This window comes from Miniopterus natalensis, chromosome 16 (genome assembly GCF_054644295.1).
Source record: "Miniopterus natalensis isolate mMinNat1 chromosome 16, mMinNat1.hap1, whole genome shotgun sequence".
Classification (NCBI taxonomy): domain Eukaryota; kingdom Metazoa; phylum Chordata; class Mammalia; order Chiroptera; family Miniopteridae; genus Miniopterus; species Miniopterus natalensis.
In genome coordinates this window covers 31175576-31203526 of record NC_142096.1, presented here as the reverse complement: position 1 = coordinate 31203526, position 27951 = coordinate 31175576, and the positions used below count along the sequence as shown (strand labels likewise).

The 27951-nt window shown below is 39.3% G+C and overlaps 1 protein-coding gene across 6 annotated transcripts in view; it reads right to left on the bottom strand.

Annotated features, from left to right (window-relative positions):
• The window catches only part of PKIA (cAMP-dependent protein kinase inhibitor alpha), a 59883-nt gene that overhangs the window by 16520 nt on the left and 15412 nt on the right, over positions 1-27951 (bottom strand). For 4 of the 6 annotated variants that reach the window (XM_087825457.1, XM_087825454.1, XM_087825453.1 and 1 more), the window contains exon 2: positions 6890-7016. The gene's annotated coding sequence lies outside the window, so the exon portion shown is untranslated. Of the gene's footprint in view, positions 1-1801; positions 1860-6889; positions 7017-7160; positions 7414-27951 lie in introns of those variants that run through there. The other 2 variants (XM_087825455.1, XM_087825458.1) reach the window with 2 other exon arrangements.

Here is a 27951-nt window from a genome sequence, read left to right as displayed (position 1 = left end):
TCTGTCCTCTTGTTATGGCTTTTTACATCACTTATTTATTATTGCAAAGGGTTTATAAATCATGTATTGGCTACTCTTTGCAGCATCCCTGCTGAGACAGTCAATTAGCTGAAGAAGTACCGAGGGCTGGCAAGTGACAAGTGATATGACTTGTACATTACAGATGAAGAAACTAAAGCAGAGAGAGGTTAATCGGCTGGACCGTGTCTTACACAGTCAGTGGTAGTGCTGATGTCAGACGGGGAACCTGGGGTTATTCACATCAAGAATCACAGAAGCATTAGGAGCCTGGGGCTGGAGCTGTTCTTTGTTATATAACACAGTACTTTCCAATTCCGTGTCTTATATTCTCCTTTTCTGGCTCTGTATGAGCCCAAGGAGGAAAGATACAGTTAAAATATATATATACGTTTTCATTAAACTAAGACTTTTTTCTGTGTCAAATAAATATTTAGCTTTTAAAAGGATGTTTGAACATTGACACATTTCATCTCAAAATAACTCAGTATGGACATTTCCGTCTTTAAAATTACAATGAAAAGTCACATCAAGCCGAATAGTATTTTTGGGGGGAGAGGAGGGGCCTGTTCCAAGTTGTAACAATGACCATAAGAATCATGAAGCAGCTTTTGCTTGCTAGTGCATTATCAATAATAGTAACAAAAATATCACATATTTGCCAGATAAGACACTAAGAAGTTTATGTCAGTTATATACAATAATTTCAATTTCTCAACAACTCTATCAGACAGATATTCTCATCTCATTCTTAAAGATGAAATAACGAAGATTTAGAAACATTAAGTCATAAAACCAGGCACTGATATAACCACTTATTAAACCAGTTGCCACTTTTCAATATTTGTTTTATAGCATACTAAACTTTATTTTGTGTTTTTGAGACATTACTTTGTAAGGTGATATTTTATTGACATCCCGACAGAATCTGGCTTTTCAATACTACGATCTGATACACATAATATTAATTGACAGCACCAGCTCTCCCTTGATTTCTATACTTGTTCCATAAACACTTTGCATTCCAGCTCCCACATCTAGGTGATGGCCTTCATCTCAGACACCTGACTGTCCGGGCTGCCTCATGACAGGAAAAGCACATTTTTGAGAGGGAGTTACAAAATTATTTGATACCTGAGAAAATAATTCTACAGTGTGAAAAAAATCTGTAAAACTGAGATAAAGACCTGTTTTATTAATATTTTTAAAAATATGTTTTTATTGATTTTAGAGAGAGGAAAGGAGAGGGAGAGAGAGAGAAAGATCAATGTGAGAGACATACATCGATTGGTTGCCTCCTGTTGAACCCATAACCGGGACATGTGCCCTGACCCGGAATCGAACCAGTGACCTTTCTGTGCATAAGACAATGCTCAACCAACTGAGCCACACGGTCTATGACTATCTAATATTTTATCACTAATATTAGAATATCTCATCAACTTCAGTATCACTCAGCTCTCATATAATTATCTAGAAAGTATATTGAATCTTTGATTTGGGTACTTTTAATACATTTAAGAAGATGTAGTGTGAAGCTACCAAAAGGGCCATTGCCTGGGACTGAGGAAGGTTTAAAGATGGCCCTGCTCACAAGGAATAGAAGTGATGTCAGTGTGGGGCTGCAGCCCAGAGAGAGGGAGAGCAGGTGTGGGCTGGGGAGTGCCGTGGGAGAGGCGTGGGAGAGGCGTGGGAGAGGCGTGGGAGAGGCGTGGGAGAGGCGTGGGAGAGGCGTGGGAGAGGCGTGGGAGAGGCGTGGGAGAGCCAGGAATTCGTGACTTACTGAGCGTGGAGCCTGAAGGCAGAGGGCCTTCCGATGAGACTCCTTGGATTGCTTCCAGATTTCTAACTTGGGCGAATGACAGGATGGTACTCTTAGGGGATTGCCAGAGGTATAGTAACAGCAGCAAATGTCTCAGAATGGCACTTTACCATCACAATGCCACGTTTCAAGTAAATATGGCTGCCTTTTCCTTTTTAAATGAGTGAAAATGCATTAATTAAACACACACATTCCCACACATGCTAACATCTGCTCTTCTGCAATCAAGTAATTTCTGCATAGTGTCTAAATATCTATTCCAAAAGCAATAGTCCTTAAACACTCCCATATGCCTCTTTGCAGCCAGAAAGAAAAACAGTTGCTATGACTATGTTTGAACATATTTTAAATATATGTATAATCATTGCCAATTTATCTGCTTTGCAGATACTAGTTTCCTATACAGTATTTAATATCTCCCTTTACTGAAAATGTCCTTGCTCAGTATTATCATTAATGGCTTTCATCCTTATTATATGTCTGAATGTTGGAATTGTTCATTAATCTCTTTTTTAATGTGATGATCTTCAGCATAAAGTTTAATGGTCTTCTCTACCATCACTATATGTTATTTAAAACATTTTCCATGCATTCACTTTGAATGGGATTTTCTGACTTTGCAAGCTTTTGGTCAGTAGGAGAGGCTCTAGAGAGGAAGGGATACTGAAGAACAGCAGTATGAATTAAACAAATTTAAGTAATGAAGTAAGTATTAATCTAGCCATTAAGAAATATATATTAATTTTTTGCATAATATACAATGAATATATTAACAAATAGCTTAAAAATGAGATAATCCACTGCACTAAGTATCTTAAAATATGAATTAAAAGATGTGGTAAAATCACTATATTAATAAAATTTTTAAAATTTTGTAAAGTGAGGGATTAAGAAGTACATTTTGGTCCAGAAGACAAAGTACCTGAAAAACATCATGGCATTTTGTAGATTTTCAAAATCATAGATCATCTCTACTAACAACTCTATTATCAGTACTGGAAAGTGTCATTATGACTATATTTTATTAGCATTCAAGAAACTAAAGTGCTGAACACTGGTTTTAACAAATAAAAAACATCTTATCTGATTAAGAAGTTAAAATGAACTCAGAAATTAAAATATCTGCAAATAAAAACTTTTCATTGACTGCAGTGAAAAACACTTGAGTATGAAGATTTTCTATTTTTTTAGTTTGTGCTCCAAATTTCAGAAAAGGGTTCTATGCACATTGCAGGGTACGGAGTAAATATTTAACAAATAAGAACTCTTGAATTCATTACCTTGTGCTACCAACTATGATTTCTCTTGTATGAACATGACTAGAATTCAGCACTATGAATTATTAATGTCTTTATCTAATTCCCATATTTGTCTCAACCAAACCTGAATGCTAATCAGAAGACCTCATGCACTTCTATTTTCTAGGCTTCCACTTTGCATATCACTTCATCAATGCATGCCAGCTTTTGACATTGTTATAGCAAAACAAAGACTATAAACATACAGGACAGGCACTTGCCAAAGAACGAAATAAAACAGGTTTCAGATATGAAATTAGAGCCGTGCTTAGCTGTGCATCCATCTGAGTGCTTCACCTGAAGAGAGCCCTTCAGCCCTGCTGCATGTGTAAATCACCTAGGGCGACTTGCAACAGTGGCTGGTCCCACTATAACTTACTTTTGTTTAGATTATAATACTAATTTTTTGAATTTTATTTAATTGATTGCAAAGGAAGCACACTAGTTGATAGCAAATGTGTGTGTATATGCATATATATACACATGCACATATACACCCACAATTCTTGGTGCTTAAAAATGGTGGGACAGAGTTTACCATAACTATTGAGTTTAAATGCTATTTATCCAATTGTTAGAGTGAAAGCAAGGAGGGAAAATAATGTAAAGGAAAGCCTTTTTTTAAAAAAATATGTTTTTATTGATTTCAGAGAGAGGGGAAGGAGAGAGAGAGAAAGAAACATCAATGATGAGAGAGAGTCATTGATTGGCTGCTTCCTGCAAGCCCCCCACTGGGGATCAAGCCCAAAACCGGGCATGTGCCCTGACCAGGAATCCAACTGTGACCTCCTGGTTCATAGATCGGTGCTCAATCACTGAGCCACGTTGGCTGGGCAAAGACAAGTGTTTTTTATTTATTAAAAATAGTCTTAGGAGGGTGGGACAAGATTAACCAAATAACTTATAAGCGTATATGACGAGCCCATGGACACAGACAATAGGCAGGTGAAGGCCTGGGGTGAGGGGAAGATGGACAGAGGGGGACAACCGGAGGGGAACGGGGGACATCTGTAATACTCTCAACAATAAAATAAATTTTAAAAATAGTCTTGAAGAAGTCTTGAGGATATCGATACTAAATGGGAACACAAAAATCTTGTTGCTTTGTTTACTTCCTAGTCTGTGGCGATGCAAACAAAAGAAGTTAACCTGAAATTTAAGTTCAGGAAGCCTAATTGTATCAGGTACAGCCAAACATTACCTAACTTGCTATTAATTGTTTTCAAACAAACAAATTTCTGTTCCCTTCCGTCTCCCTATCTCCCTTTATGTCCCCTTTACCCCACCTCGTTGTCCCCAACCCTCTCTCCTCTACTAGAAGGTATTTCTGTGCCCCCTGGTATACACTAGGTCAACAGGAAAAATCATAAATGCAGGCAGAGGCATTTCGAGATGGAAGGAACAAGCTCTACACACTGTTAACACAGAGACAGCATTTCAGAATGAGTTACAAAAAGCAAAATTTTAAAAATTTAATTATGGCTGAAGCCTGCAAATCAGGTTATCTTGCCTCATAGAGAAGCGCGGGGGGCGAGGGGTCGTGGGGACGTGGCCTGTGCACCGGGAGAAGCAGTCGCTGCATCCTACTATGTGCCACGCTCAGGGCGGCTCGAAGCCAGCGGTGCGGGCACCGTTATTACTGGTTTGCCACTCGATGTGGCACTAAATATTTCACTTCGGTTGGGCTTCAGTTTTCCTGCCTCCAAAATGGGGGCTCCCAGACGAAGGAAAACATTTCAAATCTTTTCAGGGCCTGAGAGTCGCTGACCTTAGTGTTTTCATGCCCTTTATAAAGGTCAAGTTTTCACAAAAGATAACATTCTTAAAGCCTTTAGAGAAGAAAAGCTGTATATGGGAAGTCCGTTCAGTGCCCAGGGCTGCTCTAGCCTGACTGCTATTTATAACCAGGTGTGGGCCCCGAAGACAAGACATTTGCTTTAACTAACAACTGCCCTGGTCTCTTGGAGTTAAATATACGTTTTTCACTTTTCTAAGTGTTGATTTAACAAACCGTTGAAAACAGGAATTATTTTAATTTACTTATTGGATTGCCTGGCATGGAACCCTCTTTAAAGGTTGTAGGTCTGTCTGGACATACGTATAGTCAGTCTCCACCCTGCTGTTTGATCACAGGCCACTTATAGAACCAACATGCAACTGATTTGATCTCCTACGTATTCCTTGGAGTTGTTTTTCCCTTCTGAATTTCATGCCAGTTTACTCGAATTTCAATTCAGGGAGAAATTTATAAATTTCTCTGTGAGCTTATTTTCATTCCTATGACTCTTACTGATTTTATTTTAATACAGAGGACTTCACCAAATTCATAAACATTTGCTAGAGTAAAAAACAGAAGAAAACAAAAATCATCATTAGGAAAAACCCAAAACCTCTGATAGAAAATGAGAGAGCGAGCGAGCTAGAGAACTGGTTTTGTGAAAGCTGCAGTGCGCTGGATTTTACATTCCTTTCTTTACTAAAGTGGATTTTGTTCCTCTTGGGCATACGGAAGATAGTAACAGTAGCTCACAGAGAGATAGCTGCAGCACTATGGCTGTCCTACCACCTATGGAAAAACATAAATAATTTTAGCAGCTAGTGATTTTGAAATTGCCCTTAACTTTGTCATCATAAAAATGCTCCAAAAATTGTGTTTTGCAAGTAAGACGGCACAGGAGCTTATTGTGGATTTTCTGTCTGCATTCAAGTCATTTGATAGTATGTCTAGTGCAGGCACTATGCCTAACTGCAATGGGATGAGTGGTGGTAAATGGCCAAAACTCGATAAATTCTGTCATGTATCAGTAGTCTGAGGTCCAGGCCGCCATGCCATGGGCCTCGGCAAACATGGATTCCGTGTTGGTTTTATCACCCTTAGAATCACGGGGACTCATCTATTCTTTCAACAAATTTTACTGCTTACGTTGCACGTGTCAGTCACAGCGCTGGGGCCTCAGAGTGCAGAAGCAAACGAAGGAAAAAGGCCGAATGCCTGTTACCATATTAACCTGTTTGCTTAGTCATCCATCAGTCGCCCAGCGTGTGTCTTCACACTGAGTCCCCACTAGGGGCCAAGGATATAACTGCGAATGAGGTGGATAGCCCTGATTTTGATGTCACTGGCATCTTTTTATTTTCTCGCCATATGATGGGACATCTTCATTGTTCCCTTTGCCCTAAGTTTTTATGTCAAATTGCTAATGAAGATAAAATTGTTAGTGTGGTTTTGACGTTAATAGGCAAATCAAAGAGATTTCCCAAGCCCAGTTCTGCTCCCTTCTGTGCCGACACTAGGACTCGATGTGCCCCCCCAAGAACCAAGCCAATTCCTAGCACCCTTGACTGGGCTGCTCCTCACTTAGAAGCCTTGAGGCCATCATGGCCCTTAATTCTGATAAGCAGCTAAATCATGGGGACACCAATGAAAATGACTTGTCTTAGGAGAAAACACCAAAAGGGTTAATCTGCTCTCCACATACCTAAACTCCTGGGATTAAACCACAGGCACCAAGAGCACTAAGTGTGCTTGGTTGGCAACAATGAGCTAAAAATGGAAAAAAACCTCATGCTGTTATTGTAACCCTTTTCCTCTAAGGCATTCTCTGATAAACACCACACCTCCAAGGGAATTGTGAGCAGCTTCCTTGTAGGGTAGGTTATATATCCAATCTTTTCCAAGTGGACATGTCTTGTCCAGCCCTCAGCACACTTTATTTACAGTGGTGGAATCTATGAAATTAACTGTTCCTACCTGTGTGGAAACCTTCTTGTCCTTAATTCATTGGCTATGCTCGATTTTTTTTTCTTGGATCAGATCTTCAAACTTCTACTAGAAATAGCTCCGTTGGGGACACCAGGCCTTCCCAGAAACTCAGGAACTGAAATGGAGACAGAAGGAGAACGGGAAATGAATTATACATATAGATCTCAATTTTTAAAGCTTTAAGTAAACGTTCAAGAGCACGTCTTCTAAATAATAATAACTTAAGGGCAATTCACAGTTTATAAGTCTGAATACTCACAAGGGGAACACATGACAAGAGTCCAGGTGGCACTGGGGTCTTCCAGCCGAGCAAAGACTTCAGAAAATGCCCAGTTACCCTTTGTTCATTAAGACACAGAGTGAGGGCAAAGAAAGGGCAAATCTTCTAAGTCTTTTTTAAAAATGTACTTCCTTTCTTCAGTTTTTGCCTAGATTTTCAGGAAACTATTAATTTGACTAAACTTAATCATAAAAATAAACATAGAGAAGGTGAAGAAGGACATTTCATTGTGTACGTGCACTGTGCATTTGTCTTTTCAAGCACTGTCACACGCAGACGTGAGTGTGGGCAGTGGGCCTTTGTGTGATGGCGCGGGGGGGGGGGGGGGGGATAAATCTGCTGACTGCCGATCAGTCAGTGATTCAGAAAGATAGATATGAGGGTAAAGGGAAAGGCTACAGTGAGTGAAGCAATAAAGTCTATGGTTGTGCTTCCAAAATAATCATCACAGTTTTCTGAGTAACTAAGGGAGCAGGCAGCCTCCTCAGATTATTCTCACACCTGTTCCAGACCATCTGCCCATAAATTCCACACCATCATTCATTGAAGACAAGTGGCCGTCTCTCTCCTTCCTTTTCTCCATTGGCCATTCTCATATACCTTATTTTTCTCTTCCAGATTATGCTCTTTCCACCTGTTTAAACATATTAGGATCTAGGAGGAGTGACACATTGTGCGCTCTGTCTTGGTCCTTGTACCAGGGGTGGCTTCTGTAAGGAGCACTGGATTGTTAGGGGGCCATAAATTGTTCGGGATTATGCGCCTGTATTTCTTAGTGAATATGTAACTATTCTTTACCTATATTGATATTGATGTTGAAGAAAAGACGAAGTAACTCTAAAAGAATTTGTAACCTCAGTTCAGTAAGCAATAATTCTTGGTATCAGCCTTTTGGAAGAACCCACCGTATAAGTCAGAGCAAACTGTCTTTAAGTGCTGAATTTACGTTCAGTGTTTAATCTTTTATATGACTAATGTGTACCTCGGGCGTGATTGCACTTCAGAGCGCGGAGATTATTATAAACATTGATTGTAGGCAGTGTCTAAAGGACAGGGAAAGACTAATGCAAGATGCTATGACAACTTTAGTTAATGCTTTTTATGTTATCAAAATGATATATTGTTATTCTGCCCTATCAAGGCTTCACTTTTATACGTTCCCTACCCACCTTTTCCCAAACCCTCACAAGGAAATAATACTATCATTTCATTAAGTTCATCAGTTTAAATTGGAGTTGACACTTGTGATTGCCAATGACACTGGCATGTGCATTACTTTCACAATTCCCTCCCACGGCAAAATCGGACCTTCGCAGGGGAAATCAGACCCAGCAGTGGCCTAACAGCCGTATGACAGGCAGCTGTGTAGCTGGATAACCACGCACTTCACTTGGAGGCCCAACAGAAAGTCCAGAAGGCCAGTCCCTCTCTGTCTCCACTGCTCAAAGCTCACTGCCATCTTACTTTTCTCTGGCCAACTCAGAAATGTTCCATAGATTTAGGCGTGTTATTTAATGTCTACAATACAGCTCTAATCCTTCATTATTCTTTATTGGTGCCAAATATGGAATTTTTGTGTTTAACTTTTAAAAATAATTAAAATAAGGTATATAACACACTTCTCTTTGTGTTTCTTTAAACAGCAATTCTTCCTAGGCTGGCTCTGGGCACACACGGCAGTTGGCCTTTTTTTTTTTTATCTTGGATCCTTTACTTATCTGTTCCACTGACTCATGTTTGTTCTACCTTCTCAAAAAGTAGCATTAAGTCATTCATCGGTACGCTTATTCATTATTTGTTAAATGAATCTTTATCGAACAATTACATAAGGAAAAGAGAAAAGGCAGAGGACGAATCTGGAAGGAATGGACTCAGTGAAAATCTTTCCTGGTAACAGGAGTTACTCAATTTACTGGAAATTGCATTTCATTATGGGGACTCCCAGACTCGGGGAAACCCAAGGCCTAAAAGCATCATAAAGTAATAAAAATACTAGCCACATGTTGAGTGTGGGCTTTATACCTGACTGTAAAAAAGACCTCTATAATCATTAGTGATTATAGGCTGTCTGATAGAATTGGAATCTCCCCTTTGCAGGTGAAAATTGCAAGGCTCAGAGATAATAGGTGACTTGCCTAAAGTGGAATGGTCCAGAAATGGCAGAACTGGAATTAGCAATTTAGACTTCATAATGCCAGACTCTGTGCTCTTAATCACTGTGTGTGTGTGTGTGTGTGTGTGTGTGTGTGTGTGAGAGAGAGAGAGAGAGAGAGAGAGAGAGAGAGAGAGAGAGAGAGAATGAATATTAGTTTAATATAGAACTTCTGAGAAATGGCAAGTATTGCCAGGTACCCATTAATCCATAATTTTGGAACTCCAAACTACACAAATAATTGTTGATCATGTGGCTGAACTAAGGATCTCTTGCTCTGGAACTAAGAAAGCAAAAGGCCTCCAGAAGTTGAGCCCAAATTGTAAATTTACATAAGATAGTTAGTTATTATAGAGGACCAACGATGAATTCAATAACTGAAGAGCTCTGAAAATGCTGGGAGCATTCATGCCAGCACGATTTCAGACTGTGGGTAACGGGGGACAGAAGAAATTGGCAGGTGCATCTGCAGATTCATTTGTTCTCATTACTGTGAAGGGCACATTAAATGGATAAAAATAAGAAAAGTGGAAGAGACTGGCTAGCAACTTTAGTAGTTTGCTTAATCTCCATCCTAGGAAAGGCTAAGCAAAAGGAAAAATGTCTTGAAATGATTTTTTAAAAAATCTATCTTTATTGATTTCAGAGAGAGGAAGGGAGAGGGAGAGAGAGAGGAGACAGAAACATCAGTGATGAGAGAGTCACCGATCGCCTGCCTCCTGCACACCCCTGGCTGGGAATTGAACCTCGATCTCCTGGATCCCAGATTGAAATGATATTTCTGAAGAACTTACAAGTGCATATGGCCTACGTATATTTAACTTGGAAGTATGAGCTGTCAAGTCTCATCCTCTCTGATGATGGGATCACTGACTTTATTTGAAAGTATGAAACATAACAATGTAATAATCAAAAAGTCTTAAGAAAAGGGGTTGAAAAAACTCCACTAATCCTCTTCAAAAGCAAAATTATAAAGTAAAATATGCTAAAGAATATTTTGAAACAAATAGAAAATTCCCATTACTGTCACAGAGCTTTGACATTTTATTTGGGTTTAATTTTTAGTAAGTATCCACATGTTTACACAGTGGTTGTCAGAAGGTAAACAGTCTTCAAAGTCAGCTTTCTTCCTTCTCTGCTCGGAATTACTCTCTTGCTATACAGTCTTGTAATTATAATAGAACAGCGGGTGTATATTAACTGGATACAGTTTACTTTACTAAAACATTTTTGTATTGTTGACTATTAAAGGTGGTTCCAATTTTGTTTAGAAATGGCATGCCAATGAACACCTTTATTTACATAATAATTTTCTAAATATAAATTATTTATTGGAGTAAATTTCTAGAATTAGGATTAATGTGTAAAAGCCTATGAACATTTTTATCTTACCAGAGATTTCCAAATTACTTTTCAAAAGATCAAACCAAAGTATACTGCAAAGAACTTTCCCAACGTATACTATTACATATAATTTTTGATTTTGCTCAATTGAACTGAAACCTTTGTTCCATTTCTTTGAATTTTTATATATATAGTATTGAGGTGGAACATCATGCATATTGTATATACAGTACAGTACTAATGGTATTTTCTCTCATTCGTCATCTCTCATTCTTTTCTGCCTTTTTGTAACTTATATCCAGGTAGCTGGAGGAAAATCATGTGTCAGGGCAAATTGATATTCTAATAAATTAATAATTACCAACTTTAAATGAGTTTTCTAGGCTGGAAATATTGTTCTGACTTACCATTAAGTGCCTTCTAATTCTCTTTTTTTAAAAAGCCTCCCCACTCTCCTCAAATTCCCCTCTCTACTTCCTACCTCTCAGCTGATGAGTTGCCTCATATTAAGAATAGAGAAGTCGGTAAACAGCCCACTGTCGGATCCATTAACTCATTAGCATCCGCACTGATCATTGCATTCCCTTTATCACAGGATTTCAAGGTAAAAGGCCCTTCGCACTACAGAGTGTTTCATTTTCTCTCATCTTCTCAAGTCCTTCACAGCACTGCATTCTCTACAACCCATCTATTCCTTATGAATTATTCCCATCAAAATTCAAGCTTATTCTAGTCTGGTAACACCTACTTAAAAAGTATACGCACAGCATGAAGCCCTCCCTTACTCCTACGTATTTTCTTTTTTTTTTATTGTTGAGAGTATTACAGACGCCCCCCCGTTTCCCCCTTTATCCACTTCACGGCTGAGCTTTTCAAAATTATCTTCATATATTGTTTCCATTTCAGGTCCCATTTGTTCTGTAAGTTACTTCCATTGGCCTTCTCTCACCCCAACTTCCTTGCCCACTGCCCTGAAATTTTCCTGATGAAGGTCACCAGCAATCTCCACATCAGTGCATCCAATAGATAGTTTTTGTCACCATGGTTCTAGGCTCTTCTTTAAAAAGAAAGCAAAAAGCAAAGAAAAAAATGATTTGTTTTTATGCTTCTATGCTTTTACACCCTCAGAATCTTCTACCAGACTATATTTTCCTGGCTCCCTTTCTTTAATCTGATTTCTAAACATTCAGTTAGTGTCATTTATCATCAGTGGCTTATGCAACTACATGAAGGATTATTCTCAACATTTCGGCCTCATAGTAACAATACTATCGCAGCAGTCAATACCTCCATAAGGCTTACCACGCGCCAGACACTGTTGTAGGACACTGTTTCACATATATGAGTTTATTCTCATAAGCCTGTGAGATAAGCCTTATTATTATTCCCATAGTGCAGAAGAGGAAACTGAGGCACTGAGAGGGTAAGTATCATTTCCCCAAGGTCACATGATCGGTAACTGGTGATGCCCCTGGCTGAGTTAATGCTGGAACTTTAGAGTAGGCAAGTTAAGAAACATCTTACCCATCGGCCTTAAGTGAGCAAAATTTAATTAATGCCCTGTAAGGTAACAAAGCAATGGAACATTTTGTATTGGAGGAGGGGGGACAGTAAACATGTAAACAGATTTCACAGAGTGACTGACATGCAACTGGATCACAGTGCAGAGAGGCACTGAGGAGGCGGGTCTCTTTGGTCAAGATAATACTGATGGTATTTTAACTGAGGTCTTTTTGATCAGAGGAAAATTGGATGAACGAGGTCGAAGAATCAGCAAGTGCAAATCTGTGAGACGGCAACAATCTAAGCCTGTTGCAACTGGAGGCTGGAGAAAGGCTCACGAGCCCAGAAAAGGATGAAGTTTGGATGAAGGTCCGTGAAAGAAGTAGGAAGTGGCCGGAGCCCTTGGCGCCTGTGAGCCTTGTTAGGGGTTTATAGCTGAGTATCTGCAATCTAGACTGATTGCCTCTAACGGCTAGAAGCACAGGCCAGGATTAAATAAAAAAGGCTAGAAGCAGGCCAAGGATATGATCTGATCTGTGCTTTTTAAAGATAATCTTGAAAGTTGAATCTCCTATAAAAACAAAATAGCTGTGCCTCTATGAAGTGCAGATAATAAATTTTAAAAAGCCCAACGAGCTCATAAATAGTTGGTTCACTAATTATCATCATTAGTCTCAAGTAGACAGCATTAATATATGCTTGGTGACCCTGGGGTCCTGGGACATATTAGATTAGGGAAACCAAACTATTTTTAAATTATTGATTTGAAAAATTCTCAAACCTGTTGAGATTCAGGAGTATTATTTTATTACTGGGGGCTGGAAGGAAGGGTTAGAGTAAGAAAAGAGCATATAATAGGTGGGTTCTTCTGCCTAATCCTTTCTGTGGGACAAGTGATGGAGGGGTGACTGAATTGCTATTGACGCATTGCTTAAATTTCAGAGCTAGTCCAATCCTGTAAATATTTGCTGAAAAACTACTAAGTGTTAGGAACTGAGCTGAGACTGGGAATGCAAAGTGAATAATTAATAATAAGCAGCTATTACCAATAAGAGTCAGGCACTGTGCTAATGTTTAACATGCAATACATTAATTTACACACTAACCCTATCTGCTGGTACATTTATTATCCCAGTTTCTAGATGAGAAATTTGATGCTTTTAAGGGGCTTAGGTGATTTCTCCAAGGTTATGCCGCTAGTCAGGGGTGTAGACAGTATTTGGACTCAGGAGAGCTGACATCAGCACCAACTCTCTCAACCATTATGTCCACTGCCTGCAAGGACCCTTCTTGTGAAGTTCAAAAGTATGTAAATATATGTAAAACTGATCCAAAGACTGCCTGGCACAAGCCATCTGCTTGAGAAGGCCTGGGTTCATGTAAGATACTCTTGGGGTAGAGAAGATTGTGAACCAGGGCCACAGAACATGTCTGCACTAAGGGGCAGCAGAAATGAGAAAGAATTAACGTAGGGCAGTGAGTAGGCTGCCAGCATCATGTTGAGGACCAAGAAGCAGTGTATCTTTTTTTCTTTATAATTATTCAATTATGTCTACTCCACAATATCCAAAAGAAGTCACAGTATAACGAACAGTTTGTGGCCACATCTTAGCTTGAACCCTGGCGGGTGTCAAGTACATATAGGACAACATTGGCATCTAAGCGTAGTGAAATAAGCTTTCATTTTTCTTTAGACTTGAAGCAAAACAGTTTTATGATTTGTATAATTTAGGAAAGCACGCTATCTCAGAGGAAAGCAATTTCACAAAGATCTACCAGCAGAAGCTAGTCCAATCACAGCAGTCATTTAGTGAGACTTGGACTGATGTATCAGCCCTCATGTTGTGTGTTTTTTAAGCATTATTCTAGAAGAAGGCTCAGAGAGTCAATCAATTCTCAAAGAGAGAAAGACCCACACTGATGTGGCAGAAAGAGCTTTGCTCCAGAATTAGATCCCTTTAGGTTTTGCTGCTTACCAGAATTGGGTAACATTCTTAATCTTTCTGAACATGTTTCCTACCTGCAAACAGGGATAACACTATTGCACAAGGATGTGGTTAAACTGAATGGCACATGTAAATGCTATGCCCTTCCAGGCTGTAAGAACATGCCTAGTAAATGTCAAGTGATCTGTAAATACTCTGCTTCCGTGAAATGGATGAAAACTGTTCTCATGTCCTTCACGCTATTTCTTAGCCAATGGTCTAAATATGAAGGAAATATTCAGTTAAACATTATTCTTGGCCTTTCACTGTACACTTGCATTTGCAACATATTCTTGATGAATCAAGTGTCAATATTATATTTATCACTTGTCATTTTTGTTTGTATGTTTAAGATATTTCAACATGAGCCTTGCCTGGCGTGGCCCAGTTGAGCACTGTCCCATGCACTCAGAGGTCACTGGTTCAATTCCCGGTCAGGGCACATGCAGAGGTTGCAGGCTCCATCCCCAGTAGGGGGCGTGCAGGAGGCAGCCGACTAATGACTCTCTCATCATTGATGTTTCTATCCCTGTCTCCCTCTCTTTTCCTCTCCCTCTCTCTGAAGTCAACAAAAACGTATTTAAAAATAAAAAAGATATTTCAATGTGAGATCCGTCATGACACACAGGGAGAGCTTTGTTGGCTCTGTCAGATTTCAGTGAGATATAAAATACATAATAATCAAAATTAACTTTCAAATAAGAAGACAGCAATGGCTTAACATGTCAATAGGGAAAACCTTTCCTTTTTATACAGAATGCTATTCAAACTTGCTGTGGTGGGGAAAAAGGCAGCCAGAGTCAGTCTAATTTACATCTTATGATTAATTTAAAAGAAAGTGTCACATCGATTTAGAAAGATAAAGTTGTTTTCTTTTATCAGTAATGCATATTTATAAATATCCTCTTCTGAAAGTGCCAAAGGGAAGAAGCAGTTTTGCCTGCAGGTCCCCAGACTCTTAAAGGGCTAATAACTTAAAACGCAGAGCCAGCGGTGCCCGTGTGCGATCAGGAAGCGATTTGTGTACCAGCCATTTATTTCAGCAACAGGTTTGCAAGCACAGCACATGGGTGGTGAAAGGCAAAATGATGCCAGACGTGCGCGAAAGTAGAGCACACGGAATTACAGACGATCTGTGAGGATTAATTATAATGCTCCCGCAGAAAGATCTGTGTGACTGATTCTTATTTAAATAGAGAACAGAGGTGATTGAGGCTATCACATTGATACCAGAATGCTACCAAAATCTCCACGTGATAAAATCTGTGGTAGGAGTGAGCAGTTTTACAGGAAGAACTAATGAAATGAGTTAAGATTTTATTTAGATTTTGGCATAACTATATCAAGTTAGGTTTTCTTGACTAGATTAATAATAACTAGCGATAAAAGGAAATACATTTTTGGTGTTGCTGTTTGTTTCTCCAGAGCATAAAACACACACAAAAAGGGGGAAAAGTATCCATGGACGTGGGATAACCGCTCCATGAGCGCCACCTCCCTAAACCTGGGCCAGCCGTTTCCACAGTCCAAAAAATAGTCACATTCAAACACAAGGGTGTGAATAGATACCAGGGGTTTTGTTACAAATGGCAGGCAGCCTCTAGTCAGTTTTCCTTGGCACCCCAGTGTTAGGGTCACCGGGCAGGGCTCTGCTGCAAGCGGAACATGCTTTCAGGAGGGCGCCCCCCGCGAGAAGAGCTCTCGGTCTCCCCAGCGCCCATCCCTCCTCTCCCTAGTGCCCCGGTTACAAGTCAACCGTCAGCCCAGGAAACTTGCCCAGGGTCACTGCTAGGGCCTGGTCATGTTATTTCGATCACCTTCGCCCAGTGACCCTAGGGTAGGGAGCGTATGGGTGAGCTTTAAGACTGCCTGTGGAGTGCTTCTGACTCAGCTCCCAGTGCAACATGAATATTCAATAGCTGCTGACTAGCTTTACTATTATATCATTTATGTTAAAACTAATCTGTACTAGTTCAGGTATTGCTTTAGGGTTTTCCATTTCTATCACGCACCTCTGTTCTTTGTCCCCAACTGGGGTAAGGGAAATAAATGAAGATGCGCTGATTATCCTCAGTGAGAGGCTGTGCAGGGTATAAATCAGTGGAGCTCAAGACCGAAAACCAACCGGGATTTGAATTCCATCCCTGTCATTTACTTGGACTTCTCTTTGCCTCAGTTCCCTTACTGTTAATTGGACATAATAGATATTACAGGGACACTGTAAGAATGAGAAATAATTATAATAGTGTTTAGATGTTGAAGAGGCATTCATTGCCTCATTTAAGATACAATATTAGATAATGTGATTGAGTTTGAGGATCTGATGACAGCTAAAAATAAATAAATTGTTCACAGTATTTTGCATGTAATTCCAGGGCTTTGCAAATATAAAATCCAATCAAAGCCTTTAGATGGCACGAACAACTCAGAAGAATTGTTACAGGGAAAGAGTTGTAGTTCTTCTTAAAACAGACTATTCCCCTGAAGAGAAGCAGAGGCAACATTTTAACGTGGTCAAAATTTGAGTAAAAACTGTGTTTCTATGGTGGTGTCTCCACCAGGTCTTGAATTGCCTGGGATTGAAAGTTCAGACAGGACTGTCCCCATCACGGGCTTGAAACCCTGGCAGATAATGAAGTGCATCCTGTAGTTGAAGGGCCTCGGTTGCTTGTCTCTAAAACTGGTATGTTAATACCATTTGACAGAACACTGTGAAGACTGAGAGAGAGAACAAATAAACTCTCCTGGCACCTGACAGCCACGCAACCCATCTCTGCACCCTTTCATTCCCCTTTCCCTTCTCTTTTTGCTCACCTCCTTCCCTGCCCTGAGATCTCATTGTTTCATGTCCCACAGTGCTGGCGACATTGTACTACTTTCACTCAGATAATCTCATATGACTTCTGGCAGAGTAAACGGAGCAAGCCTAAGAAATATTGAGGTAAACTGTGCATTATTAGTTCATTATGGTAACCTGATTTGTCCAGAAATGTAACTATCGATTCTCCTTTACTGCCAGTTGCTTATTACCCATGGGAACACACTGGGTGTGTGTAAATATATTAAATTCCTGGGAAATTATCTCTGGCGCCCTTTAGGCTCCTATTCATATATTATAACTGTCCAAAAACTAACTGATGATTTCCCTCTCTTCTGTTTTAATGCTCTCAAAACTTCTGATGAATTGGCATTACATTCATTCTTCTCTGCCTTCTCTGTGATTCTCTGAGTCTCATTTGACTCTTAAGTTAGTGAAATGGGTTTTCTGAGTATGAGGAAGGTTGTGGAGGAAAGTAGGACGCATAGCATAAGACAGGATTAGTGGAAGCTTTCACAGGAATAAAACTAGTGACCTGAGAGTTAATTAATGAGTAGTCAGGAAACTTTTGTCATGTATTGCCATTAATTGACCAACTAGAGTAATTAGGCTCACAAACAATAAAATAGCAAAAAGTGGAAGACCTATTGTTCCTATCAGCTGCTTCTGCTTGTGATGAGAGCTATTTGCTCCTGGTTTATGAAATAATAACAATCTAAGCGGTCAAATTTAAATGTCACCTGTGTAAGATATGTGCAACCTACTACACTTTCTTCATAAATTTAGTATTATTAGTGCCGTAAATCCCACAGGAAAAATGATTTAGGATGAAGGCAACATTCACACCAAGTATAATAACTGTCTTGAACTTCGAAAAATTAAAATAGCTTGCTCACTATGCCTTGGCACACCTCTCTTTGTGGGTATGTTACAGTCAGCTTTCTTTTGATAAGAGCTGCTGTTCCCTAGAGAAAGCCTCTATCGTCATCAGAATCATCAGGCAAAGCAAGAAGCTGACTTGCTTAGAATTAGTGCTTCTTCCTTCACTTAGCAAAGCACAGAACACCTGATAAGAAAAATAAAATCCCACTTTTGTTAAAAGAAAGGAGTAAATTGTGAAATATTAGAAAATTAATTTACTAACCCTGAATAATGGTCAGTAACTAGTAAGTACTGGCCCATGTAGTCCAGCGGGTGTGGCTCAGCACTTGGGCATCGACCTGTGATCCAAGAGATCATGGTCAGGGCACATGCCCAGGTTGTGGGCTCGATCCCTTGTGAGGGGTGTGCAGGAGGCAGCCAATCAATGATTTTCTCTACTCATTGATGTTTCTCTCTCTCCCTCTCCCTGCCTCTCTCTGAAATCAATAAAAACATATTTTTTAAAAAATGTTAGAATCCATAATGGCAGATTGGAGTCCAGTCTCTCTCCCCTGTTGCAATAATCTTGAATAAAGCTTCCCTTGCCTGTCTAATTCTGCCCTTTAACAGGATGCATCCAGGTTTCCTACGAGGTGGGGAAACTGATTTTAGCCCAATATTTTACTCATTGACGCCTAGCATTTGGCCAACCTTTGAAACTGCTGGTTAAAATAGGCCCATCGTGTCAATGTCTAGAGGGATATTTTTTCAATGGCTCTGAACACTTTCACCAGCAATAAATGAAACCTCAGAGTTCATTCAGGATCTCGTAATTGTAACTAGAATTATTCTTCAAAAAAAATTTCTTTATACTTCTGCACGAAATGTGCCTTTCCCTCAAAGAGACTGTGAGTAGGCTAAAGTATTCACTCTTCCTAGTAACTGACTTGCTTAGGCTCATTTTTCTGGCATTTCAGCGACTTCAGGGGTTCAGAATCACGAGGGAACTTGGGAGCCCTCGTCATAGTCACTGTCTGCAAATTGCTCAGCCGGAGCTTCCCTGCTGCACCCCCATGAAGCTCCGGGCTCCACGAGCGCAGGCGCTGGCCTCGGGAACGGTCTAGATTAAGAGCAGATTTCAGGTAATCGATGGTTTCAGCCAAAATCTTGGATTCTAAAAATGGATGGAAGTTTCTAAAACATTATAATAAATTATAAATTATCTTCAAGGAAGACGGCATAATAACACTATCTAAAGATTCCTTTAGAAATTAAGCTTAAATTCAAATTTAATTCTAAGGTAAATCAAAGTATTTACTTCATTTTGATACCTTTTTTCATTACAAAATGTATAAAACCAGAATTTTTCTTCTAATGTATACATTTGCTGTACTGGCTTTTTCTCTTTCCAAAAAAAAGTTTTACTAACATAAGGACATATCATACAACATATGGCACCTCATTTTAAAGAAATATGGGAAAATGATTTTGATTACCTCCTTGTGCAATATGGAAATTCATTACTTCAAACTTCCTTGGACAGTTTTTAAAAAGATGCCAGTCATCTAACTCACACAAACATCCATATTCATGCATCATTTTTCTTGGGGAACAGACATATATTGGTGAAAATAAGTGGTAATTAAAGTTAGTGTGTTAATTTTATATAGTTGTAATTTAAGATATAGTAGAGATGTGATTTTAATATAAAGATATGTGCCTTTCTCAAATACACTGCACACCCATACAACCAACTCACAGTGCATATATTTGTCCATTGTGAGGTTTAGAATATACTTGACTACCTCAATGAGTTGAATATGATATTTTATAATTACACCTTTGCTTTTATCATATATTGTAGATGTAGAGTCTTTGGTCAGGAACATATCCCCTGCATCATAATAGTATCATTATTGGAAAAATGCAATATTCTTTTAATATGTAATTTAACATGAAACTCGGACAGATTTTCAGCAAAAGAAGAGAACTGCATATATTTGGCTTTTGTTGGCAGGCCTCTTTCTCCCTGGTAATTACCCAGTCTTTACATGCACATAATAGCTTAGCTCTCCTAAGGAAATCCAGCTTTCTTTGCTCTTAATGTTTCTTCCCACAGAACACTTGGCAAACACATAGCTATTAGCTCCATATGAAGTGGGCGGATATATCAAAATTTCTTCACAAGCCCACTTAACCCAGGTCCCAAGTAATTTGTCCATACTCCAAACTAATCAGGTGAAGAGCTAAGTGTGCAAAAACTCCTGCAACACACTAGATTCCAAAGAGCTGCAGGTTTTATTGACTTCATATCATCCAGCAAGCTCAGACTGGGTCTTTATGGTGAGTTTCTTTATTGAAAATTGCTTAAGAGCATACTTTAAATGCAGTTACATTATGAAACTATGATAAAAAATGCAATAGAAATATGGACAAAGAAAGGAAAATTAGTCACATGTGCCCTGCTTGTTTTCTGATGAAGAGAGCATCTCAATTCCATAATGAGGTTATTAATAAATTATGTTTCTGATGGTAAGTTCTTATCTTTTGAGAGAGAGCATTAAACATTATTTCTGTGTTGTTTAATTCTTTTAAAGTCGAGATATGCCTTTGGAAATAATACTTTTTTGCTGAAATAGTTGAGAAATGTCAGCTTTTTACCATAGCTATTTATCTCAGTATTCATGTGAGATAATTATGAAGGCACTTACTAATAATTTTATGAAAAATAATAACAGTTTAGTCTTAGAATTTAAAAAAGAAATAGATCAATTAAGGTATTTCTCTTGGTTCAAATTATAGGAATGAAAATTCTGAAGTTAAGTAAAGTAAACAAAATATGTTGTTTAGTAAGTTGAAGAAATGAAACTTAGATGACTCCCATGCTTTCATCACATTTTAAATCCATTCAGATTAATCTGGAAAATTTTATCAGGAGTTTTACTAATATTTAAAGGTAGAAAAAATTTTTAATCCTCACTCAAGGATATGCTTTACTAATTTGAGAGAGGGGGGGAGAGGGGCATGTATGAGAGAAACATCAGTTGGTTGCCTCCCATACATGCCCTGACCGGGGATTGAACCCACAACCCAGGTAGGTGCCCTGACTGGGAACTGAAATGCGATCTCCTGGATCCTAGGTCAGTGCTCAACCGCTGAGCCACGCCCGGCCGGGCTGTCTGCTTGATTTTTAAAACACTGACTAGGGCAGGGTTATATAAATCAAGTTAGTGCCAACAACACCCTGACTAGTTTACCTTAGTCACTCTCCTGCATTTCAAGGTTATTAATTACTCATCTTATGTCTTTCAATTTAGAAAGCCTCAAATTAGCAATGAGTTTTGGAAGCAGTGAGGTTTTACAGAATGATTTTGTTAGATTAATTTTTTCCTCAATTGAAACATAGATGACAAAGATACATATTCATTTGTTATAGAGAAGCCATACACAGGGTGGGGTAAAACTAGGTTTACAGTTGTGGGAACACAAAACACAGAGTTTATTCTTGTATTATTATTTATTCATTATTGTATTATTTTCCATGCAAACAACTGTAAACTTACTTTTGCCCAACCCTGTATTTTTCAATGGAAAAATTCTTCCCTTCTGTGCTCCCTATGGCTATTTGTGTGAAAATTTTAACAAATATTGGTTGAACTATATATACTTTTTCTGATTCAGTACTTCAGTGGGAGTGATGATTAGATGCATGACCAAGTAGACAGCAAGCTCCTCAAACATTTTTTAACCCACGAGTACAGTCTTTTATACACAGCACCGGCTCAGAAAGTGTTGAATGAGTGAGTGGACAGATCTCCGTCCCACACTATCAAAATGTCTGCATTCCTTAAGAATCTGAGGATGAATTTTGTGGTCAAATGCTTAAAAATGGAAATAGAATTCAATACTTCCACTTGATTTATAACATGACCACTATCCTCAGTAGATGGTTAAAAAGGTTAGTTTCACCTGTGTCTTCAGAAAACATATACTACACAGGTTAGAAGAACCAAGACACTTAAGGTAAATATACTTAATTGGTTTGAGAGCTGAGTGAACAGGTATTATCTGTAAGGACAGTCAGGCTCCAGTCCTACTCATATACCCTGAAGTGCATGGGTCTCAAACTTGGCCCAAACCTTATTAATTTTGGCTTATTTCATGATTCTTCTCGATGTCACAGATGATGTGACTCTGCATGTGTGTATGTGTGTGTGTGTGTATTAGTGTTACATGGGAAACTAGAGTCAAAAGTCAGTATGTGGTGTGAGAAATGTGATACTTTGGGTATATTGCTATTTGTGATAAACTCAGATTCGCATAAATTAACCTCAAACTGAAAAAAATATCCTAATTAGATATCAGAGACTGTCAGTAATTCCATTTAAGGAGAATTCCATTAAACTCAATTACTGATAGTCTCTTCCTTCTTAGCCATGTGGCCTTCTATCTAAGCTGCTTATTGGTGCAAGATAACAAAGTTGTGACCACCAGAGAATGCCATCGAAGAGAAAGATTTTCCAAGTGAAGTCAAGAAACCACTCATATTTTTTGCATGACCAGAAAATTAGTAGTTTTAGTGCATTAGTTGCTAATTACACAGAGCCATGCATTTTGTTTGCTATTCAGGAAAACTTCATTGTATAAAGAGAACCACAGCATGGCCAGTGGGCTGGACCAGCCTTTGCAAACTGTAGCAAGCCTGGGTTCATAAAATAACACCAGAGGCATTCTTGATCTGAACTAAAAGAGAACGGTTATACCCAGAAATCCTTGCAGTAAGTTCGGACACTGAGCTGGTTTGTCACTTAGGATGAAAATTCGGCTTAACAAATGAGGCAATGAGGCTGCTGGAATATGCCCTTTCCAAGGAAGAAGTTACAATGATTTCTATTGATGCTCTCGGTATTTGCACAGGCCTGGATTTTCAGAAGGCTATAAATAGTGTCACAGGAGAACACCGAAAACACATAAAGGACTCTTTATAAAGAATCAGAAAATATGTTAAATCTCTCTTGATAAGGAGAACTGAGCTTTTTTATTAATAATAGCCATTATTATCATTATAGAATTATACTATTAATATTTTATTATTAAATGGTGACACACAGTGAAGACAGGTTGGCTAAAAGCTAATCAGTACATGGAGTGTGAGAGCCTAGACTAAGGATTCTCACTTCTGATCATAAGGCTATTCTAGTTTATCCCAACTTTTTAGCAGAACAGTTTATCAGACTTATTGTGTCTTATCCCTCACTATATCAGAACTATTTCCAAAGGGAACTTGTTAGTCATCTCCATGAAAAATTCCAGCCATGCCTTTTCTATGAAATCTTTGGAGGTTGCTATGACAATGGTATTTCTAGCTCAGCCCACAATTCATTTTCTTTAGCTCTTACCCAAAGTAACCTGGGTCTGCTTGCTAGGTTTCATCTTCTAAGATTACAAAAGATATTTCCAAAGTTTTCTTCAGAGACTGGGATTGGAAAAAGATAGCATTATTAAGTGCTGAATTTTAAAAATCAGATTTCTCCTCCTATTTAGAAGTCCTCTTGTAATATCAGGCACATTTCACTCACAGATGTAGAAGGAACAGACCTAGCACCTTTCTGCCCTAACAGATACTCTCAATCACAATGCCCAGCAGGATGCAGGATCTCTTTGCTCAGATGGGTCATTACCATTTTGAAGTGCGCTAGACTAGGCCACACATGCTACCTTAACATCTCCAAGTCTTGCCTGTTTTCCAGGCTCTAAACATCAGAACAAGCTTTGACTCTTAAGTATCTGCTATGGTCTGAATGTTTGTGTCCCCTCAAAATTCATATGTTGAAATCCTGATGTCCAATATGATGGTATGAGCAGATGAAGCCCTTGGGAGGTGCTTAAGTCTTGGGGGTGGAACCCTCATAAATGAGATTATGGCCTTATAAAGGAGGCTCCAGAGAGGTCCCATGACCTTCTACCACGTGAGGACACAGGGAGAAGGTACCAGCTTATGAAACCCAGAGAGGGCCCTCAACAGAAGGCAACCACGCTGGCACCTTGATCTTGGACTTCCCAGCCTCCAGAACTGTGAGCTACCCAGTCAGTGGTATTTGTTACACAAGCAAAATCCGACTAAGCATCTTTCTCCCCAGGGGAATAGTTTCTAGACTAATTACCTGTAAAATGAATGTATTACCTCAGCACACATGAAGAGATACCAGATGAGGCAAAGCCCAGAGACAAGGTTTCTGAAGAATTTGATCATAATTTACCCCCACATATTTGAGAGAGACTATCCACTTTCATTAGCATGAAGAGCTTCCTGTGGCCGTAGTTTTCTTCATGGCTGCGGGACAGCATTTCTGTTGCTTACTACCCTTAATGAACTTGAATGCCTTTCTCTTCTTATCATGATGAGAACAAAATTAAGTGGATCAGTGTTCACTTATTCAACATTTACAAATGGTTTCCGTGTGCCAGGTACTCCATGTTTGTGCTCTTGATGCCAGAAAGAGTGAACGGTAGACAGAATGGTGGAAAGAATGGGCTAAGTGAAATCTTCCATGAATTACTTCGGAGAGCAGGACACCTGATTTGTGTTTTGACCACAGTGTAGAAAAGTGTGAAAGACAACAAAACATTTTTAGAATTGAACATTCTAGGCAGAGGCATAAAGAGCAGTGGGGTTCTCAAGAGCTGCCTATAGTTAGAAATGACTAGAGTATAAGGTGCCAAAGTTTGCAGTGGACAACCAACTGCAAGGATATATCGAGTTCTCCTTTCATTCTAGAAATATTTACCAAGTGACACTTATAGGCTAATGATTACTGCAGGCTTGTGCAATGAAAAAACAGCAATGAAAATACCAAGACCCTGCCCTCATGGCACTTGCATTCTACCTGGGAAGAGAGAGAATATAAACCAGTACAAATTGTAATGTTTGTCTGATGGAAAGAAATGGAGGAAAATTAATCAGGGTGGGATAGAGCATGTGTGTGGGAATGTGTGCAAGGGTAAAAGTGTGCACCTGTGTGTGCCACGCTTCCTTCTCATAGAATGACCATGCCTTTACTGATGAGGTGACATTTGACCACAGTCTTGAGAGTACCCTAACCCTCTCAACTATCATGCCCTGTGTTATAATATTCTGTTGGTATGAATATGGATTACTTTTCTAGAATATTTCCAGCAGATGAATTGTAAAAGCAAGGGCCTTGGGAGGGGGCAGTGTTGTGGTTTGAAAGCACAACAAGGAGGTATTGTTGCTGGCTGCGGAAGGGGTGAGAAGAATTGTGGATAAAGTGGAGCTGGTGGTGGGGGCAGTGCAGGTGGATAGTGCTTTATAGGGAGTCACTTCAATACTTGTTCCCACACGGCTCCCTCCTCTAAGGGCCAGGGAGATGGCCAACCCCCAGGCAGGAGAGTACAGTTACTGGGTATTTTTAGCTACATAGTTAAGGTTAACATTCATGGAGGGAGAGATTTTGCTGAGTTTTTATAGCTCTTCTTTGCTCCATCAGAGTAACAAATAAATCCAAGGGTTTTTATGTAGGATCTGTGTGTGTGCCTTTATTAATGACATAGAAGAGAAATCATCATTACTATTTTGAATCTGGGAAGGACTGAAGCAAAGAGGTTAAATGGTTCATTAATGGAAACTGGGCTTAAGAGTGGGAAGGGTAGGAGTGTTCTTTCTGCTGCCCCAGACCAGCCACTGGCTCAGAGGACCATTTACTTTCAGTGGGGTCCCTGGGGCAGCAGTGATTATTTTTCCAATAGCTTGGGCAGCCCTGGGAGCAAGATCACGGAGGGGGCTGGCTTCAGCTTTCCAGTGCTCTCTTTCCACTTGGCAAATCCCCAAAGCCTTTTTACTTGAGCAGTGGTTCATCAAACGTGTATCAGCAGCAAAAATATTTCCTAGGAACTTGTTAGAAATGCAGATTTCCAAGCACCCCCATTATCTTTTTGACAAGTCTTCTGATTCGCACTAAAGCTTGAGACCCACTGTTTTCCTGGTATGTGTGTGAGAAAGGGGAGGGGGAGCATGAATGGGAATAAATGAGAATATGAATGAGAGAGAATGCCCAGGAAATTATGCTGGAAAGTAAATTCAAATAGCTTTTTACATTGGATTTTACCTTGGTGTTTTACAAACGATTGGAAACAACCACAAATTGAAATGCTTAGTTACCGTAAGGTCTCTTTAGCAGAAAGCAGTCCTATGTCACGGCAGTTCTCCTCTATGCTGTTCTATGACTTGATAGGTCATTTCGTTGCAGGGATGACTAACGGCAATTCAACAGAAAATGTTCTTCATATTTAAATAACACTTTCTGTTCCAATACGTCAAAATGCTTGACAGGTAGTCAAAATGCAGCTCACTCATTTTTTTTTTTTCCAACCCCGCGGCAGTAAATAGCCCACATCTACCTTCACTGCTGTTTATTGGTGAATTCTTGGCAGGGAAAAGTTGAACTGCCTTGGCTGTGTTTGTTCAAAGTCAATGACTGAAGGAAAAATATCATTCATTTTGGTTCCCATAGGATTGTAGTTGATGAATTACTCACTGACTTCTATTATTACATCTCAGGGAGAGGTAATGATGCCCATCAAGGAAAATCCCAAAGAATTTTCTTGCACTTTCTATGATAACACTTGACTTTTGCAAAATCATTTAATTATGGACTTTATACCCTTGAAGACAGAAATAAGTTCTAATTGCATAAGAACGTGTGAATAATCCAGAGTAAATGTTAACTGTAAGTACAAATTTCCTGTGAAGATACAGAACACATCTGAGATTTGGAATTACTTCCTGATAACCCCGAGTTCAGAGCTGGGGTAAAGGCTTATTTGGGGCACGTTACCATTTTCTGAGAATGTACTGAAGGAAGAAGTTGGCAAGGGAGCATGCAAGGTTTTCCAGGCCCCATTTGGAGTTTGAGTCGCCTGCATGGAACTGGTCAGTGAAAGATGCAAGGGCCCACTGTTCTGATGGGTTAAAGCCCACCCTGGTGCATGGAGTGGGAAAGAGGGGAGACTGAGGTCTACACTTGCAGGATCTTCACTCCCCTATCTGCTCTGATAGCATCAGGCAATGGGCAAGAAAGAATGTGGGCACCACTGCTGTGTACCTTTAAATATACAGTGACCCTGGGTAATAGTAAAATGTGTCTCTGTGGATGTTCAATTAAATCTAACCAATCAGCATAATCCTCCTGGAATTCTTGCTAGAATAGCTCTGATGGAAATGGACAGAGGTGGGTTTTGGGGGGGGGGGGGGGGGGGCGTGTACTTCCCTCTGCTAGAGACTCTAAATTTTCTTCCAATTTCCCAATGGTTTAAATCTAACTTAAAACCTTACTAACATGTGTGGGTTTTTTTTTTTTTTAAAGAGTAGGTACTAAAATAAGCAGAGAGTGTTGAGGGTGAAAAAATATCTGATGATAATTTTAAGAAATGGTAGAATTATCTGTGTGAAAATGACCAGGATTGTTTTTGTTCCAAACAGGAGACTGCTATAGGATTTCAATTATGAGTATAATTCAATAGAAATTCACTTGCTGTCTCCATCCAATAATATTTCCAAGGACTTCACTTGGGGGAGTTTAAAATTATTCTATTGAAATCCCTAGAAGTCCTTAAATTGAACTTCATTGTAAATTCCAGTGCACATCAGTGTCAACAAGCTGGCAGAATTCTGACATCTCTCCTGCTTCCCTCCCTCCCTCTCTCTGTTTCCTTCCCTCCTTTCCTTTCCACAAAGCAAGTGAACGTGCATATAACAAATAATAGGGATCCGGACACTTTTGTGATCGTTTTAGGGGTTGCAATAACAAACAACCTGGTTTTAAATACTATGTCTGTGCCTTACTGGCTGAGGGGCCACAGGTAATTTACTCAGTCATTCTGTGTCTCAATTTGCCCATCTGTAAAATAGGTAACAGTAGTGTCTACATCTCAGGATTATTGTGAGAGGGGATCCATTTGGTTTTAGACGAGCATTTAGTACAGAATAAGCACAGTTTATATTATTTTTCACTTCTCTGAATATGTAAAAAATGTTTAGTATTTGGATCCATTGACTCAAAATGTAGCATTCACTGATATGAATAGCTG